The following is a 15,082-nucleotide window of genomic DNA, read 5'->3' as shown; positions in this document are numbered from 1 at the left end:
GTTTTTACACGGGACTGCCCACCCACCGATGCTAGATTAACTCCTGTTTTCTTCTCCGATCACCTTATGCTCTCTTGCACCCTTTCACTCTCTTCGGGCGTGACATCAGGAAGTGGTCTGTGGAAACTCAACTGCTCCCTTTTAGAAGATAGGGAGTTAGTTAGGCAGTTCAGGGAGCGGTACAAAGAGTGGCAGACCCTTCAAGACTTCTACGAAACACGTGCACACTGGTGGGAAATGGTGAAGGGAAAGACGCAGACTTTCTTTAGGCAGGCAGGTAAGAAACGAAAGAACAGGGAATACAGACGCATGATGGGACTGCAGAAACGACTACAACGTTATTTTAACCTAAACCAGATTGGCATGGATTTTAATGATGAAATTAAGCAAGTTAAAAAAGAGATGTCAGTTTTATCAGAAATTAAAAGCAAAGGTGTCATTTTAAGGAGCAGAGAACGGGAAATAGAGGAGGGTGAAAAGTGCACACGGTATTTTTTCAGGAAAATTATGAATAAAGGGGGGGGGGGGCATTACAAAGCTGAAAAAAGAAGATGGTGCACAACTGAAACAATGGGCGATATTAAAGAAACAATTGAAACATTTTATTCAAACCTGTACAAAGAAAAACCTGTAAAAATGGACATCATGACCGAAGTTTTAAAATTCATTGTAAAAACAGTAAACAAAAGTGTGCTTTTATCCCAGGATTTTACTTTTTTAGAGTTAAATAAATGTATGACTGGTTTTAAAAAAGGGAAGTCCCCTGGACAAGATGGACTTCCCTTGGAGTTTTATTTGACTTTTTGGGACATTTTAGCACCTGATTTGATTACTGTTTTTATGGATTTTGAACGACTTGAGCATGAGGAGTTGCAGATTTTAACTAACCACAGATCACTTGTCTCCGTTGTGCAGGAGCGGGAACCAGTGAGTCCGGTGCGCGGGCTCGCACCCGGCGAGCCCACAACAGTTTGGCGCAACGTCAACCATCCTGCTCTCCCTAACAGACTCCGGGACCTGTCATGGATGGTGGCTCATGAGATCCTCCCGGTCAGGTCCGTCATGCACTCCCGGGGCATGTCAACGCACTCAACCTGCCCCCGACCTGGTTGTGGCGCGCCTGAGTCGGTGAGGCATCTGCTCTGGGAGTGCAGTGCTGCTGTAGACCAGTGGGCAACGGCCGGCTCCTTGCAATTCCCGTACTTACCAGCAAGGGAGGTCCTCACAGCACAACTAGTGCTATATGGGGTGAGCCAGCAAAAAATACCATCCAAAGACTTTGCAAAACAGTGGCTCACCCTAGCCGCCATCAAAGACGCCACATGGACCTCCAGAAACTTGCTGGTAAGAAAGCACATGCAGATCCCCCCCGTGGCTGTGATCCGAATGGCCGCACCAACGGTCAAAACGGCCGTAGCTGCAGGCAGCAGGCCTAGGACACAGCCACAAAGAAGAATCGCCTCTGTGCCCATTCGGATGAAGGAGCCGGAGCCACACAGCAAAAGGTCACAGCAGCAGCGGCCTGGCTCTCTGGGTGACGCAGGTGGGAAGGAGCATCAGGGAGAGGATCTCCTCTGACCACCACGACAGCATCCCGAGAGACCAAATGTTTGGGGGAGCAGAATGAGTTACCCTTGGTAGGGACTCACTGCGCTCCTGCACAAAGATAGAATTGAAAAAAAAAACCCTTTTTAACGGATGCACTCCTTTTTATGGACTTTTAATGGACACTCAATCACATAAACACCTGACATATGTTTTACAAATGAACAGCTATTTAACCTGTATTACCATTTTAGAACAATTGGTTTTATTGTTTTAAATATGGTTTTACATACTGCACATATTTATTGTAATTCATTGTATATACTATGTCCACATGTGAATATTTTATCTAAAATGTAAATCATTGTTTGAAATAATTTGAACGAGTGTCAATAAAACTTTTTCGAAAAAAAAAAAAAAAATCTGTTCTTATCAGTTTAATATCTGATACGTCCCCTACCTGGGGACCATATATTAAATTGCTTTTTGGAGCAGGGAGATGGAATAGGGGCTTGCTCCGTCCACTCCATGCATCGACCCGGTATTGCAGTACCTCCAGGAACGGTGCACTCCCCTCTCTCTATGTTTAATATGAAAAAGAGACTTAACTGAGTAGGTAGGCCGGTCTAGCAGCACTGACGAGTTTAGATCCATTTCAAGGTTGTTCAAGCACCCTTGAAAATGAGCAAATTATCTTGACTCATGACTGCCAATGTACAATTGAGTAGCTATGTCAGCACTGTAGTGAGGTTGCACACTCTAGAAATCTGTGCTCATATACAGCAATCCTTTGTAATCCTTATTCATAGAGCAGGAAGCTGCATGCAAAGTTGTGACTCTGCAGATCCACAGCCTCATGCGGCGTGTGTGTGTTTGGATGATGTTTGGAAGGTGCACCATCGGTCCGGGTGCCGTGTCTGTGAAAGACGTCCTTGGCTCGGATCTGTACAACTCATACTTACCTGGCAAGGGAGATACCATGATCAAGAAGGTGGTTCACCCAGGGCGAGGCTCAACCATTGCACTCCGGTTGTGCTGACCTCTGCGAATTCCCCAAATGTGGGAATCTCGATTACATAATTTCTGGTAGTGGGGGACTGCGTTCGCGCTCTCCCCTGATAAATTGTTGAAAGAAAACTAAACGCTTACTGAGGTTAGAAACCAAGTGAGAAATTGGTGAATTCTCCATTGACTCGTGTAGAGGCGGATGTCCTTTTGAACACAAAACGGTCGTCTTATCTTTTGATAGAATGCAGCTCCAAGTTACTTCCTCGCATTGGACTCTGTGACACCGTGAGCGGGACTGACGCTGCAGAGGATCACTCCTTCAACTCCGACACTTTTCCGGTCATCGCTTCTCGGCCTTTTGGCTAAGATCAAGTGTAGTATCTGTTCTTATCAGTTTAATATCTGATACGTCCCCTACCCGGGGACCATATATTAAATTGCTTTTTGGAGCAGGGAGATGGAATAGGGGCTTGCTCCGTCCACTCCACGCATCGACCCGGTATTGCAGTACCTCCAGGAACGGTGCACCCCCCTCTCTCTATGTTTAATATGAAAAAGAGGCTTAACTGAGTAGGTAGGCCGGTCTAGCAGCACTGACGAGTTTAGATCCATTTCAAGGTTGTTCAAGCACCCTTGAAAATGAGCAAATTATCTTTGTTTCCTATGAATTATTTTATACAACTTTAATTATTTTGCGAGCCTGATCCTAGAATTGCCCATGACTGCCAATGTACAATTGAGTAGCTATGTCAGCACTGTAGTGAGGTTGCACACTCTAGAAATCTGTGCTCATATACAGCAATCCTTTGTAATCCTTATTCATAGAGCAGGAAGCTGCATGCAAAGTTGTGACTCTGCAGATCCACAGCCTCATGCGGCGTGTGTGTGTTTGGATGATGTTTGGAAGGTGCACCATCGGTCCGGGTGCTGTGTCTGTGAAAGACGTCCTTGGCTCGGATCTGTACAACTCATACTTACCTGGCAAGGGAGATACCATGATCAAGAAGGTGGTTCACCCAGGGCGAGGCTCAACCATTGCACTCCGGTTGTGCTGACCTCTGCGAATTCCCCAAATGCGGGAATCTCGATTGCATAATTTCTGGTAGTGGGGGACTTGTTCGCGCTCTCCCCTGATAAATTGTTGAAAGAAAACTAAACGCTTACTGAGGTGAGAAATTGGTGAATTCTCCATTGACTCGTGTAGAGACGGATGTCCTTTTGAACACAAAACGGTCGTCTTATCTTTTGATAGAATGCAGCTCCAAGTTACTTCCTCGCATTGGACTCTGTGACACCGTGAGCGGGACTGACGCTGCAGAGGATCACTCCTTCAACTCCGACACTTTTCCGGTCATCGCTTCTCGGCCTTTTGGCTAAGATCAAGTGTAGTATCTGTTCTTATCAGTTTAATATCTGATACGTCCCCTACCCGGGGACCATATATTAAATTGCTTTTTGGAGCAGGGAGATGGAATAGGGGCTTGCTCCGTCCACTCCACGCATCGACCCGGTATTGCAGTACCTCCAGGAACGGTGCACCCCCCTCTCTCTATGTTTAATATGAAAAAGAGGCTTAACTGAGTAGGTAGGCCGGTCTAGCAGCACTGACGAGTTTAGATCCATTTCAAGGTTGTTCAAGCACCCTTGAAAATGAGCAAGTTATCTTTGTTTCCTATGAATTATTTGATACAACTTTGGCCAGGGGGATTGAGTCACAGCAGATGGCAGGTTGCCTGTCTCAAGGAGAGCAGACATGCCCCCTGCTGGATCTTCATCAGTATCTCTAATCACCTGCGTCGAATAGGGGGGAAAGTGCAGCGTGACACGGTGTGAGATTTGCACCTTGGGGCGGCACACAAAGAGGGAGATTGTGGGGGCATAAGAGGTTTGGCATGAAGGACATTCCACAGCGGGGCTTGTCATAGAGATGAGTCCACAGGGTGTGTCTGAGAGGCTCTCGGTTGTCCTGCTATGGGTCACACGAGGGGATTGATCGCTCTTTTCATGCTTCATGCAAGGGTGCTGCCCACTGCCCTCCGGACCGCACCGCGGCCAAGGGGTCATTCTTCCCACGGGGGAGTAAAAGGGAAGCAGCACCTGTCTGCCTGTGTACTTGCAGCATTTCCACATTTTGACCCTTGCTCCTCTGGAACACCCGAGTAGGACGTTAGTCCTGTGGCTGGAAAGCCTGGAGCTCTTTGCCGCATTTCACAAAATCTAAAAACATGACAAGAAAAAGTTGGCGCCTTGCTCTTGCTGCGCGGTGTAGGGGAATGGGTGTGGCCTGGGATTCCTTTCACCATGTCGGGGCTCACCATGAAGGGGGTGACTGGGACCACTGTTGTGTTCGTCTGCTGTTGGTGAGCGGGGCGTACTTACTCGGCTTTCTCTTCATCACGTACAAGTCTTTCGCCTTTTACTAAAGACTTCCGTGGAGAGGAACACCCACGAGTTAGATCTATTTTTGGCAGGGTTTGCCGTTTGGCAGAGTCTCATTGTGTTTGTGAAAAGACAAGCGGCCGGCCTTCCTCAGTAAGACGTGTTTTTCAGTGTCCGTTTTACTTTTGCCAACAAGGATGTTGAATCCATGAAGATGTCGAGGCTGGACTTCTCCAGAAAATTGATTCAAGGTACGTTGAAATTTAAGCCAGAAGACTTAAACTGCATTTTAACATTGCCATATAACAAGGGATTTGATTTAAGCTTTCAAACTGCTGTGTTGCTCAGAGAATTTTGGATAAGATTTGAAAATGTAAAACCCCAATTTGCTGTGTTCAATGTGGAGAAACTGACTGACAATACGTTGAAAACCGTTATTGTCAGAATGTTCAATGAAACAGTGAATGCAGATGACATTTGTTTGTGGCTGGGGAGATATTGCACTGTTAAAGGCCAGGCTACGAAAGTGAGAGATGAGGACGGCATCTGGAATTGCGCTTGGAGGGTCCCCATCCAACAATGGCAGGACCCCCAAGGCTTCCAGGGCTTGAAACATCTGCCGTCTATGGTAGTTCTGGGAGAGAACAGGGGCTATATCCATTACCAGGGCCAACCCAAACTCTGCCGCAAGTGTGGTGAGCATGGGCACCTGGTTGAAGCATGTCAGCAGATCGTATGTGGAAAATGCAGAGAAATTGGACCCACTTTTGAAGAGTGCACCAATGGCAGACGATGCAATCTTTGTGGGGAAACAAACCACCTGTTCAGAGATTGCCCAAAGTCATTTGCCAACAAATTGAAGGCTGCAAAAGTCACAGAAAAGAGAAAAGATGGCGGACAGACAGAACAGTTAGGAGAGCAAATTGAAGTTGATGGGCAGGAAAATTCAAATCTCCCTCCAAATCCTGTGATTGGAAGAGAGGGAACAGGTGAGGAGGGAGTGAGGGAGGGGCCTGCATTTACCCCTCCAATGGAGAGTAGTCCAGAGGATGGGGTGGTGCAGGCAGAAGGCGGAGCTAGTAAGGAAGACCAACCACAGGATGATAGTGAAGATGCCTCCCTCCCCAATGCCCAGCAAACTAAGAGGCCTTTGTCTGAATTGTCCTCGGATTCTCCCATTGTGTTGGAGAAGAAGGGAAGAGTTGCGGCTCACTCAGACAGTTCATCTGTGGAGGAGCCCAGAGTCTTCCCTTCCGATTCACCCAATGAGGTTTCTTTTTTAACAATTGCTCTGCAATCGACCCCCAGGGACTCCAAATTAAATGCAACATTGCAGCAGAGGCCAACCCCCAGAGTCCCAAAGGGGAACAGAGCTCAAACCCTTCATTTTTCACCCGCAGAGATGAAGGAAGAGCTCTGTTCACAAGAAATTACCTAACTGTTTTTTAAATGTGTTTTTAACACCCTCTGAGTCTTTTAAAATGTCTTACCTGTTGTTTTTAACCATACTCATGACACTGACCTTCTCTACCATTAATGTGAGAAGTGTGAAGTCGAGAGTTAGAGCCCAGAGTGTTTTACCCTTTTTAAGTTCCTTTAAGTCAGATGTGTTTTTATTGCAGGAATGCAGCCTACCGTTTTTAAAACATTACAGACAGTGGGAGGAGATGTGGCCAAAAATGTCAATATGGAGTGGATCCAATCAAAACAAAAATGACGGAGTGGCCATTTTAATCAAAAACCCTCAAGCTCTGGTGAAGGGCAGCACTGTGGTGAGAGACAGTCGGGCACTTTTAGCACATTTGGCTTTTATGGGACAGGATTTCAACCTTTTAAATATTTACGGTTTTAACGACAAGAACGACAGGTATGACCTTTTAGAAGACTTGCAGTCCCACATGCTAGGTAGGGCACCTTTAGTTGTAGGGGGGGATTTTAACTGTATTCTAAGTAGGGAGGATAGGAGGAGAGCAGGGGAAGATTTTAAAGTAGACAAAACATCGGTTTTATTGCAGGGCATTTGTAGAGATTTTAAACTTCAGGACTGTTTTAAAATCATGCATCCCAGAGAGGAGGGCTTCACCTGGTTCGGTGGTGATGGCACCAGAGCCTCTCGCATAGATTATGTTTTTACACGGGACTGCCCACCCACCGATGCTAGATTAACTCCTGTTTTCTTCTCCGATCACCTTATGCTCTCTTGCACCCTTTCACTCTCTTCGGGCGTGACATCAGGAAGTGGTCTGTGGAAACTCAACTGCTCCCTTTTAGAAGATAGGGAGTTAGTTAGGCAGTTCAGGGAGCGGTACAAAGAGTGGCAGACCCTTCAAGACTTCTACGAAACACGTGCACACTGGTGGGAAATGGTGAAGGGAAAGACGCAGACTTTCTTTAGGCAGGCAGGTAAGAAACGAAAGAACAGGGAATACAGACGCATGATGGGACTGCAGAAACGACTACAACGTTATTTTAACCTAAACCAGATTGGCATGGATTTTAATGAGGAAATTAAGCAAGTTAAAAAAGAGATGTCAGTTTTATCAGAAATTAAAAGCAAAGGTGTCATTTTAAGGAGCAGAGAACGGGAAATAGAGGAGGGTGAAAAGTGCACACGGTATTTTTTCAGGAAAATTATGAATAAAGGGGGGGGGGGGGGGGCATTACAAAGCTGAAAAAAGAAGATGGGTGCACAACTGAAACAATGGGCGATATTAAAGAAACAATTGAAACATTTTATTCAAACCTGTACAAAGAAAAACCTGTAAAAATGGACATCATGACCGAAGTTTTAAAATTCATTGTAAAAACAGTAAACAAAAGTGTGCTTTTATCCCAGGCTTTTACTTTTTTAGAGTTAAATAAATGTATGACTGGTTTTAAAAAAGGGAAGTCCCCTGGACAAGATGGACTTCCCTTGGAGTTTTATTTGACTTTTTGGGACATTTTAGCACCTGATTTGATTACTGTTTTTATGGATTTTGAACGACTTGACCGGCTTCCTGACAGTTTTAGAGTAGGGATAGTGACTCTCCTTTATAAACACAATGACAAGACTGACCTGAAAAACTGGAGACCAATCACGCTTTTAAACTTTGACTGTAAACTTTTTAGCAAACTTTTAGCGACACGTATGTCTATGTTTTTAGAAGACGTGATTCACCCGGATCAAGCCTGTGCCATCCTGGGGAGGAAGATCACTGACAGCCTCGTACTGATCAGAGACACCATCTGTTACGCGAGAGACAGAAACATCCGGCTAGTAGTACTAAATTTAGATTTTGAGAAAGCATTTGATCGGGTCTCGCACCAGTACCTCTTCCAGGTCCTGCGAAAAATGGGGTTCCCGGAAAGATTTATAGCTTGGGTGGGATTGCTGTACCGGTGGGTGGGATTAACTGCGGTGTCCGTCAGGGGTGTCCGTTATCTGCCCTCCTCTACATCATCTGCATAGAACCACTGGCACAGGTCTTGAGAAAGGACCAACGAATCAATGGGGTAGGACTGCCGGGGAGTGGGGGACTGGAAAACAGGTGTAACCTATACATGGACGACGTGAATATTTTATGTACCGACCTTTTATCTGTCAACAGGACCCTGGACTTGACTGACTGGTTTGGACAGGCCTCTGGGTCGAAATTAAATAGAGAAAAGACCCAAGCCCAATTTTATGGACCATGGACGGCGACTGAGACGACAGGACTCCCCCTGACTGTGACCCAGACTGACCAAAAATACTGGGAATTAAATTTGACAGGGAGGGGGAAGGGAAAACAAATTGGCCAGACGTGGTAGGGAAAGTCAGACAAAGACTAGGATACTGGGGACTTAGAGGACTGACCATGGAAGGAAAGGTTTTAATCATCAAAGCAGTGATTTTACCTTTGCTTTTATTGATCAGTTCTGTTTTTATTCCTCCTAGGCATGTGCTTTTAAATCTGGAGCGAGCCATTTTTTACTTTCTGTGGGGATCCAAGTGGGAAAGATTGAAGAGAGAAATTATGAAAAGGCCAAAGGAGAAAGGAGGAAAAGAAGTACCGGATCTGCACCTGTTTTTAGGAAGCACATACACTACAGTACACATGAAAATAGCCATGACCCCATCCAGAAACCCCAAGACAACTGCAATGACACGCTTCTGGATGGGGTCCTACCTCAGAAAACTTAAGATTTTACATGTGGACCTAAGAATACCTGTGTCTTTTAACCTGCCACCAGCCTATGTTTTTATTCAGAAGTTTTTAAGGCATTTTAACCTTGAGCATGAGGAGTTGCAGATTTTAACTAACCACAGATCACTTGTCTCCGTTGTGCAGGAGCGGGAACCAGTGAGTCCGGTGCGCGGGCTCGCACCCGGCGAGCCCACAACAGTTTGGCGCAACGTCAACCATCCTGCTCTCCCTAACAGACTCCGGGACCTGTCATGGATGGTGGCTCATGAGATCCTCCCGGTCAGGTCCGTCATGCACTCCCGGGGCATGTCAACGCACTCAACCTGCCCCCGACCTGGTTGTGGCGCGCCTGAGTCGGTGAGGCATCTGCTCTGGGAGTGCAGTGCTGCTGTAGACCAGTGGGCAACGGCCGGCTCCTTGCAATTCCCGTACTTACCAGCAAGGGAGGTCCTCACAGCACAACTAGTGCTATATGGGGTGAGCCAGCAAAAAATACCATCCAAAGACTTTGCAAAACAGTGGCTCACCCCAGCCGCCATCAAAGACGCCACATGGACCTCCAGAAACTTGCTGGTAAGAAAGCACATGCAGATCCCCCCCGTGGCTGTGATCCGAATGGCCGCAGCAACGGTCAAAACGGCCGTAGCTGCAGGCGGCAGGCCTAGGACACAGCCACAAAGAAGAATCGCCTCTGTGCCCATTCGGATGAAGGAGCCGGAGCCACACAGCAAAAGGTCACAGCAGCAGCGGCCTGGCTCTCTGGGTGAGGCAGGTGGGAAGGAGCATCAGGGAGAGGATCTCCTCTGACCACCACGACAGCATCCCGAGAGACCAAATGTTTGGGGGAGCAGAATGAGTTACCCTTGGTAGGGACTCACTGCGCTCCTGCACAAAGATAGAATTGAAAAAAAAAACCCTTTTTAACGGATGCACTCCTTTTTATGGACTTTTAATGGACACTCAATCACATAAACACCTGACATATGTTTTACAAATGAACAGCTATTTAACCTGTATTACCATTTTAGAACAATTGGTTTTATTGTTTTAAATATGGTTTTACATACTGCACATATTTATTGTAATTCATTGTATATACTATGTCCACATGTGAATATTTTATCTAAAATGTAAATCATTGTTTGAAATAATTTGAACAAGTGTCAATAAAACTTTTTCGAAAAAAAAAAAAAAATCTGTTCTTATCAGTTTAATATCTGATACGTCCCCTACCCGGGGACCATATATTAAATTGCTTTTTGGAGCAGGGAGATGGAATAGGGGCTTGCTCCGCCCACTCCACGCATCGACCCGGTATTGCAGTACCTCCAGGAACGGTGCACCCCCCTCTCTCTATGTTTAATATGAAAAAGAGACTTAACTGAGTAGGTAGGCCGGTCTAGCAGCACTGACGAGTTTAGATCCATTTCAAGGTTGTTCAAGCACCCTTGAAAATGAGCAAATTATCTTTGTTTCCTATGAATTATTTTATACAACTTTAATTATTTTGCGAGCCTGATCCTAGAATTGCCCATGACTGCCAATGTACAATTGAGTAGCTATGTCAGCACTGTAGTGAGGTTGCACACTCTAGAAATCTGTGCTCATATACAGCAATCCTTCGTAATCCTTATTCATAGAGCAGGAAGCTGCATGCAAAGTTGTGACTCTGCAGATCCACAGCCTCATGCGGCGTGTGTGTGTTTGGATGATGTTTGGAAGGTGCACCATCGGTCCGGATGCCGTGTCTGTGAAAGACTTCCTTGGCTCGGATCTGTACAACTCATACTTACCTGGCAAGGGAGATACCATGATCAAGAAGGTGGTTCACCCAGGGCGAGGCTCAACCATTGCACTCCGGTTGTGCTGACCTCTGCGAATTCCCCAAATGTGGGAATCTTGATTGCATAATTTCTGGTAGTGGGGGACTGCGTTCGCGCTCTCCCCTGATAAGTTGTTGAAAGAAAACTAAACGCTTACTGAGGTTAGAAACCAAGTGAGAAATTGGTGAATTCTCCATTGACTCGTGTAGAGACGGATGTCCTTTTGAACACAAAACGGTCGTCTTATCTTTTGATAGAATGCAGCTCCAAGTTACTTCCTCGCATTGGACTCTGTGACACCGTGAGCGGGACTGACGCTGCAGAGGATCACTCCTTCAACTCCGACACTTTTCCGGTCATCGCTTCTCGGCCTTTTGGCTAAGATCAAGTGTAGTATCTGTTCTTATCAGTTTAATATCTGATACGTCCCCTACCCGGGGACCATATATTAAATTGCTTTTTGGAGCAGGGAGATGGAATAGGGGCTTGCTCCGTCCACTCCACGCATCGACCTGGTATTGCAGTACCTCCAGGAACGGTGCACCCCCCTCTCTCTATGTTTAATATGAAAAAGAGACTTAACTGAGTAGGTAGGCCGGTCTAGCAGCACTGACGAGTTTAGATCCATTTCAAGGTTGTTCAAGCACCCTTGAAAATGAGCAAATTATCTTTGTTTCCTATGAATTATTTTATACAACTTTAATTATTTTGCGAGCCTGATCCTAGAATTGCCCATGACTGCCAATGTACAATTGAGTAGCTATGTCAGCACTGTAGTGAGGTTGCACACTCTAGAAATCTGTGCTCATATACAGCAATCCTTTGTAATCCTTATTCATAGAGCAGGAAGCTGCATGCAAAGTTGTGACTCTGCAGATCCACAGCCTCATGCGGCGTGTGTGTGTTTGGATGATGTTTGGAAGGTGCACCATCGGTCCGGGTGCCGTGTCTGTGAAAGACTTCCTTGGCTCGGATCTGTACAACTCATACTTACCTGGCAAGGGAGATACCATGATCAAGAAGGTGGTTCACCCAGGGCGAGGCTCAACCATTGCACTCCGGTTGTGCTGACCTCTGCGAATTCCCCAAATGTGGGAATCTCGATTGCATAATTTCTGGTAGTGGGGGACTGCGTTCGCGCTCTCCCCTGATAAGTTGTTGAAAGAAAACTAAACGCTTACTGAGGTTAGAAACCAAGTGAGAAATTGCTGAATTCTCCATTGACTCGTGTAGAGACGGATGTCCTTTTGAACACAAAACGGTCGTCTTATCTTTTGATAGAATGCAGCTCCAAGTTACTTCCTCGCATTGGACTCTGTGACACCGTGAGCGGGACTGACGCTGCAGAGGATCACTCCTTCAACTCCGACACTTTTCCGGTCATCGCTTCTCGGCCTTTTGGCTAAGATCAAGTGTAGTATCTGTTCTTATCAGTTTAATATCTGATACGTCCCCTACCCGGGGACCATATATTAAATTGCTTTTTGGAGCAGGGAGATGGAATAGGGGCTTGCTCCGTCCACTCCACGCATCGACCCGGTATTGCAGTACCTCCAGGAACGGTGCACCCCCTCTATCTCTATGTTTAATATGAAAAAGAGGCTTAACTGAGTAGGTAGGCCGGTCTAGCAGCACTGACGAGTTTAGATCCATTTCAAGGTTGTTCAAGCACCCTTGAAAATGAGCAAATTATCTCTGTTTCCTATGAATTATTTTATACAACTTTAATTATTTTGCGAGCCTGATCCTAGAATTGCCCATGACTGCCAATGTACAATTGAGTAGCTATGTCAGCACTGTAGTGAGGTTGCACACTCTAGAAATCTGTGCTCATATACAGCAATCCTTTGTAATCCTTATTCATAGAGCAGGAAGCTGCATGCAAAGTTGTGACTCTGCAGATCCACAGCCTCATGCGGCGTGTGTGTGTTTGGATGATGTTTGGAAGGTGCACCATCGGTCCGGGTGCCGTGTCTGTGAAAGACTTCCTTGGCTCGGATCTGTACAACTCATACTTACCTGGCAAGGGAGATACCATGATCAAGAAGGTGGTTCACCCAGGGCGAGGCTCAACCATTGCACTCCGGTTGTGCTGACCTCTGCGAATTCCCCAAATGTGGGAATCTCGATTGCATAATTTCTGGTAGTGGGGGACTGCGTTCGCGCTCTCCCCTGATAAGTTGTTGAAAGAAAACTAAACGCTTACTGAGGTTAGAAACCAAGTGAGAAATTGGTGAATTCTCCATTGACTCGTGTAGAGACGGATGTCCTTTTGAACACAAAACGGTCGTCTTATCTTTTGATAGAATGCAGCTCCAAGTTACTTCCTCGCATTGGACTCTGTGACACCGTGAGCGGGACTGACGCTGCAGAGTATCACTCCTTCAACTCCGACACTTTTCCGGTCATCGCTTCTCGGCCTTTTGGCTAAGATCAAGTGTAGTATCTGTTCTTATCAGTTTAATATCTGATACGTCCCCTACCCGGGGACCATATATTAAATTGCTTTTTGGAGCAGGGAGATGGAATAGGGGCTTGCTTCGTCCACTCCACGCATCGCCCCGGTATTGCAGTACCTCCAGGAACGGTGCACCCCCTCTATCTCTATGTTTAATATGAAAAAGAGGCTTAACTGAGTAGGTAGGCCGGTCTAGCAGCACTGACGAGTTTAGATCCATTTCAAGGTTGTTCAAGCACCCTTGAAAATGAGCAAGCCATCTTTGTTTCCTATGAATTATATGATACAACTTTGGCCAGGGGGATTGAGTCACAGCAGATGGCAGGTTGCCTGTCTCAAGGAGAGCAGACATGCCCCCTGCTGGATCTTCATCAGTATCTCTAATCACCTGCGTCGAATAGGGGGGAAAGTGCAGCGTGACACGGTGTGAGATTTGCACCTTGGGGCGGCACACAAAGAGGGAGATTGTGGGGGCATAAGAGGTTTGGCATGAAGGACATTCCACAGCGGGGCTTGTCATAGAGATGAGTCCACAGGGTGTGTCTGAGAGGCTCTCGGTTGTCCTGCTATGGGTCACACGAGGGGATTGATCGCTCTTTTCATGCTTCATGCAAGGGTGCTGCCCACTGCCCTCCGGACCGCACCGCGGCCAAGGGGTCATTCTTCCCACGGGGGAGTAAAAGGGAAGCAGCACCTGTCTGCCTGTGTACTTGCAGCATTTCCACATTTTGACCCTTGCTCCTCTGGAACACCCGAGTAGGACGTTAGTCCTGTGGCTGGAAAGCCTGGAGCTCTTTGCCGCATTTCACAAAATCTAAAAACATGACAAGAAAAAGTTGGCGCCTTGCTCTTGCTGCGCGGTGTAGGGGAATGGGTGTGGCCTGGGATTCCTTTCACCATGTCGGGGCTCACCATGAAGGGGGTGACTGGGACCACTGTTGTGTTCGTCTGCTGTTGGTGAGCGGGGCGTACTTACTCGGCTTTCTCTTCATCACGTACAAGTCTTTCGCCTTTTACTAAAGACTTCCGTGGAGAGGAACACCCACGAGTTAGATCTATTTTTGGCAGGCTTTGCCGTTTGGCAGAGTCTCATTGTGTTTGTGAAAAGACAAGCGGGCGGCCTTCCTCAGTAAGACGTGTTTTTCAGTGTCCGTTTTACTTTTGCCAACAAGGATGTTGAATCCATGAAGATGTCGAGGCTGGACTTCTCCAGAAAATTGATTCAAGGTACGTTGAAATTTAAGCCAGAAGACTTAAACTGCATTTTAACATTGCCATATAACAAGGGATTTGATTTAAGCTTTCAAACTGCTGTGTTGCTCAGAGAATTTTGGATAAGATTTGAAAATGTAAAACCCCAATTTGCTGTGTTCAATGTGGAGAAACTGACTGACAATACGTTGAAAACCGTTATTGTCAGAATGTTCAATGAAACAGTGAATGCAGATGACATTTGTTTGTGGCTGGGGAGATATTGCACTGTTAAAGGCCAGGCTACGAAAGTGAGAGATGAGGACGGCATCTGGAATTGCGCTTGGAGGGTCCCCATCCAACAATGGCAGGACCCCCAAGGCTTCCAGGGCTTGAAACATCTGCCGTCTATGGTAGTTCTGGGAGAGAACAGGGGCTATATCCATTACCAGGGCCAACCCAAACTCTGCCGCAAGTGTGGTGAGCATGGGCACCTGGTTGAAGCATGT

The 15,082-nt window shown here is 46.4% G+C and overlaps 12 non-coding genes and 2 pseudogenes across 12 annotated transcripts; all 14 read left to right on the top strand.

Annotated features, from left to right (window-relative positions):
* The first annotated feature begins 1,939 nt into the window (after positions 1-1,939).
* On the top strand, positions 1,940-2,120 carry LOC128382846 (uncharacterized; annotated as a pseudogene).
* Positions 2,121-2,499: 379 nt separating this feature from the next.
* LOC128381977 (U1 spliceosomal RNA) lies at positions 2,500-2,663 on the top strand. Its single transcript, XR_008323636.1, has one exon. It is a non-coding gene; the product is annotated as a U1 spliceosomal RNA (small nuclear RNA).
* A 232-nt stretch (positions 2,664-2,895) lies between these two features.
* Positions 2,896-3,086, top strand: LOC128382495 (U2 spliceosomal RNA). Its single transcript, XR_008323753.1, has one exon. It is a non-coding gene; the product is annotated as a U2 spliceosomal RNA (small nuclear RNA).
* A 437-nt stretch (positions 3,087-3,523) lies between these two features.
* LOC128382120 (U1 spliceosomal RNA) lies at positions 3,524-3,686 on the top strand. Its single transcript, XR_008323674.1, has one exon. It is a non-coding gene; the product is annotated as a U1 spliceosomal RNA (small nuclear RNA).
* Positions 3,687-3,906: 220 nt separating this feature from the next.
* LOC128382489 (U2 spliceosomal RNA) lies at positions 3,907-4,097 on the top strand. The gene has a single exon (XR_008323752.1). It is a non-coding gene; the product is annotated as a U2 spliceosomal RNA (small nuclear RNA).
* Positions 4,098-4,928: 831 nt separating this feature from the next.
* Positions 4,929-5,043, top strand: LOC128383282 (U5 spliceosomal RNA). The gene has a single exon (XR_008323879.1). It is a non-coding gene; the product is annotated as a U5 spliceosomal RNA (small nuclear RNA).
* Positions 5,044-10,269: 5,226 nt separating this feature from the next.
* Positions 10,270-10,449, top strand: LOC128382791 (uncharacterized; annotated as a pseudogene).
* A 437-nt stretch (positions 10,450-10,886) lies between these two features.
* On the top strand, positions 10,887-11,050 carry LOC128381877 (U1 spliceosomal RNA). The gene has a single exon (XR_008323609.1). It is a non-coding gene; the product is annotated as a U1 spliceosomal RNA (small nuclear RNA).
* Positions 11,051-11,282: 232 nt separating this feature from the next.
* On the top strand, positions 11,283-11,473 carry LOC128382230 (U2 spliceosomal RNA). The gene has a single exon (XR_008323710.1). It is a non-coding gene; the product is annotated as a U2 spliceosomal RNA (small nuclear RNA).
* A 437-nt stretch (positions 11,474-11,910) lies between these two features.
* Positions 11,911-12,074, top strand: LOC128381752 (U1 spliceosomal RNA). Its single transcript, XR_008323591.1, has one exon. It is a non-coding gene; the product is annotated as a U1 spliceosomal RNA (small nuclear RNA).
* Positions 12,075-12,306: 232 nt separating this feature from the next.
* LOC128382285 (U2 spliceosomal RNA) lies at positions 12,307-12,497 on the top strand. Its single transcript, XR_008323721.1, has one exon. It is a non-coding gene; the product is annotated as a U2 spliceosomal RNA (small nuclear RNA).
* A 438-nt stretch (positions 12,498-12,935) lies between these two features.
* LOC128381747 (U1 spliceosomal RNA) lies at positions 12,936-13,099 on the top strand. The gene has a single exon (XR_008323589.1). It is a non-coding gene; the product is annotated as a U1 spliceosomal RNA (small nuclear RNA).
* Positions 13,100-13,331: 232 nt separating this feature from the next.
* LOC128382704 (U2 spliceosomal RNA) lies at positions 13,332-13,522 on the top strand. The gene has a single exon (XR_008323796.1). It is a non-coding gene; the product is annotated as a U2 spliceosomal RNA (small nuclear RNA).
* An 832-nt stretch (positions 13,523-14,354) lies between these two features.
* On the top strand, positions 14,355-14,470 carry LOC128383424 (U5 spliceosomal RNA). Its single transcript, XR_008323909.1, has one exon. It is a non-coding gene; the product is annotated as a U5 spliceosomal RNA (small nuclear RNA).
* The last annotated feature ends 612 nt before the right edge of the window (positions 14,471-15,082 follow it).

This window comes from Scomber japonicus, chromosome 2 (assembly GCF_027409825.1).
Source record: "Scomber japonicus isolate fScoJap1 chromosome 2, fScoJap1.pri, whole genome shotgun sequence".
NCBI lineage: Eukaryota > Metazoa > Chordata > Actinopteri > Scombriformes > Scombridae > Scomber > Scomber japonicus.
This window is presented reverse-complemented; position numbering and strand designations above follow the sequence as displayed.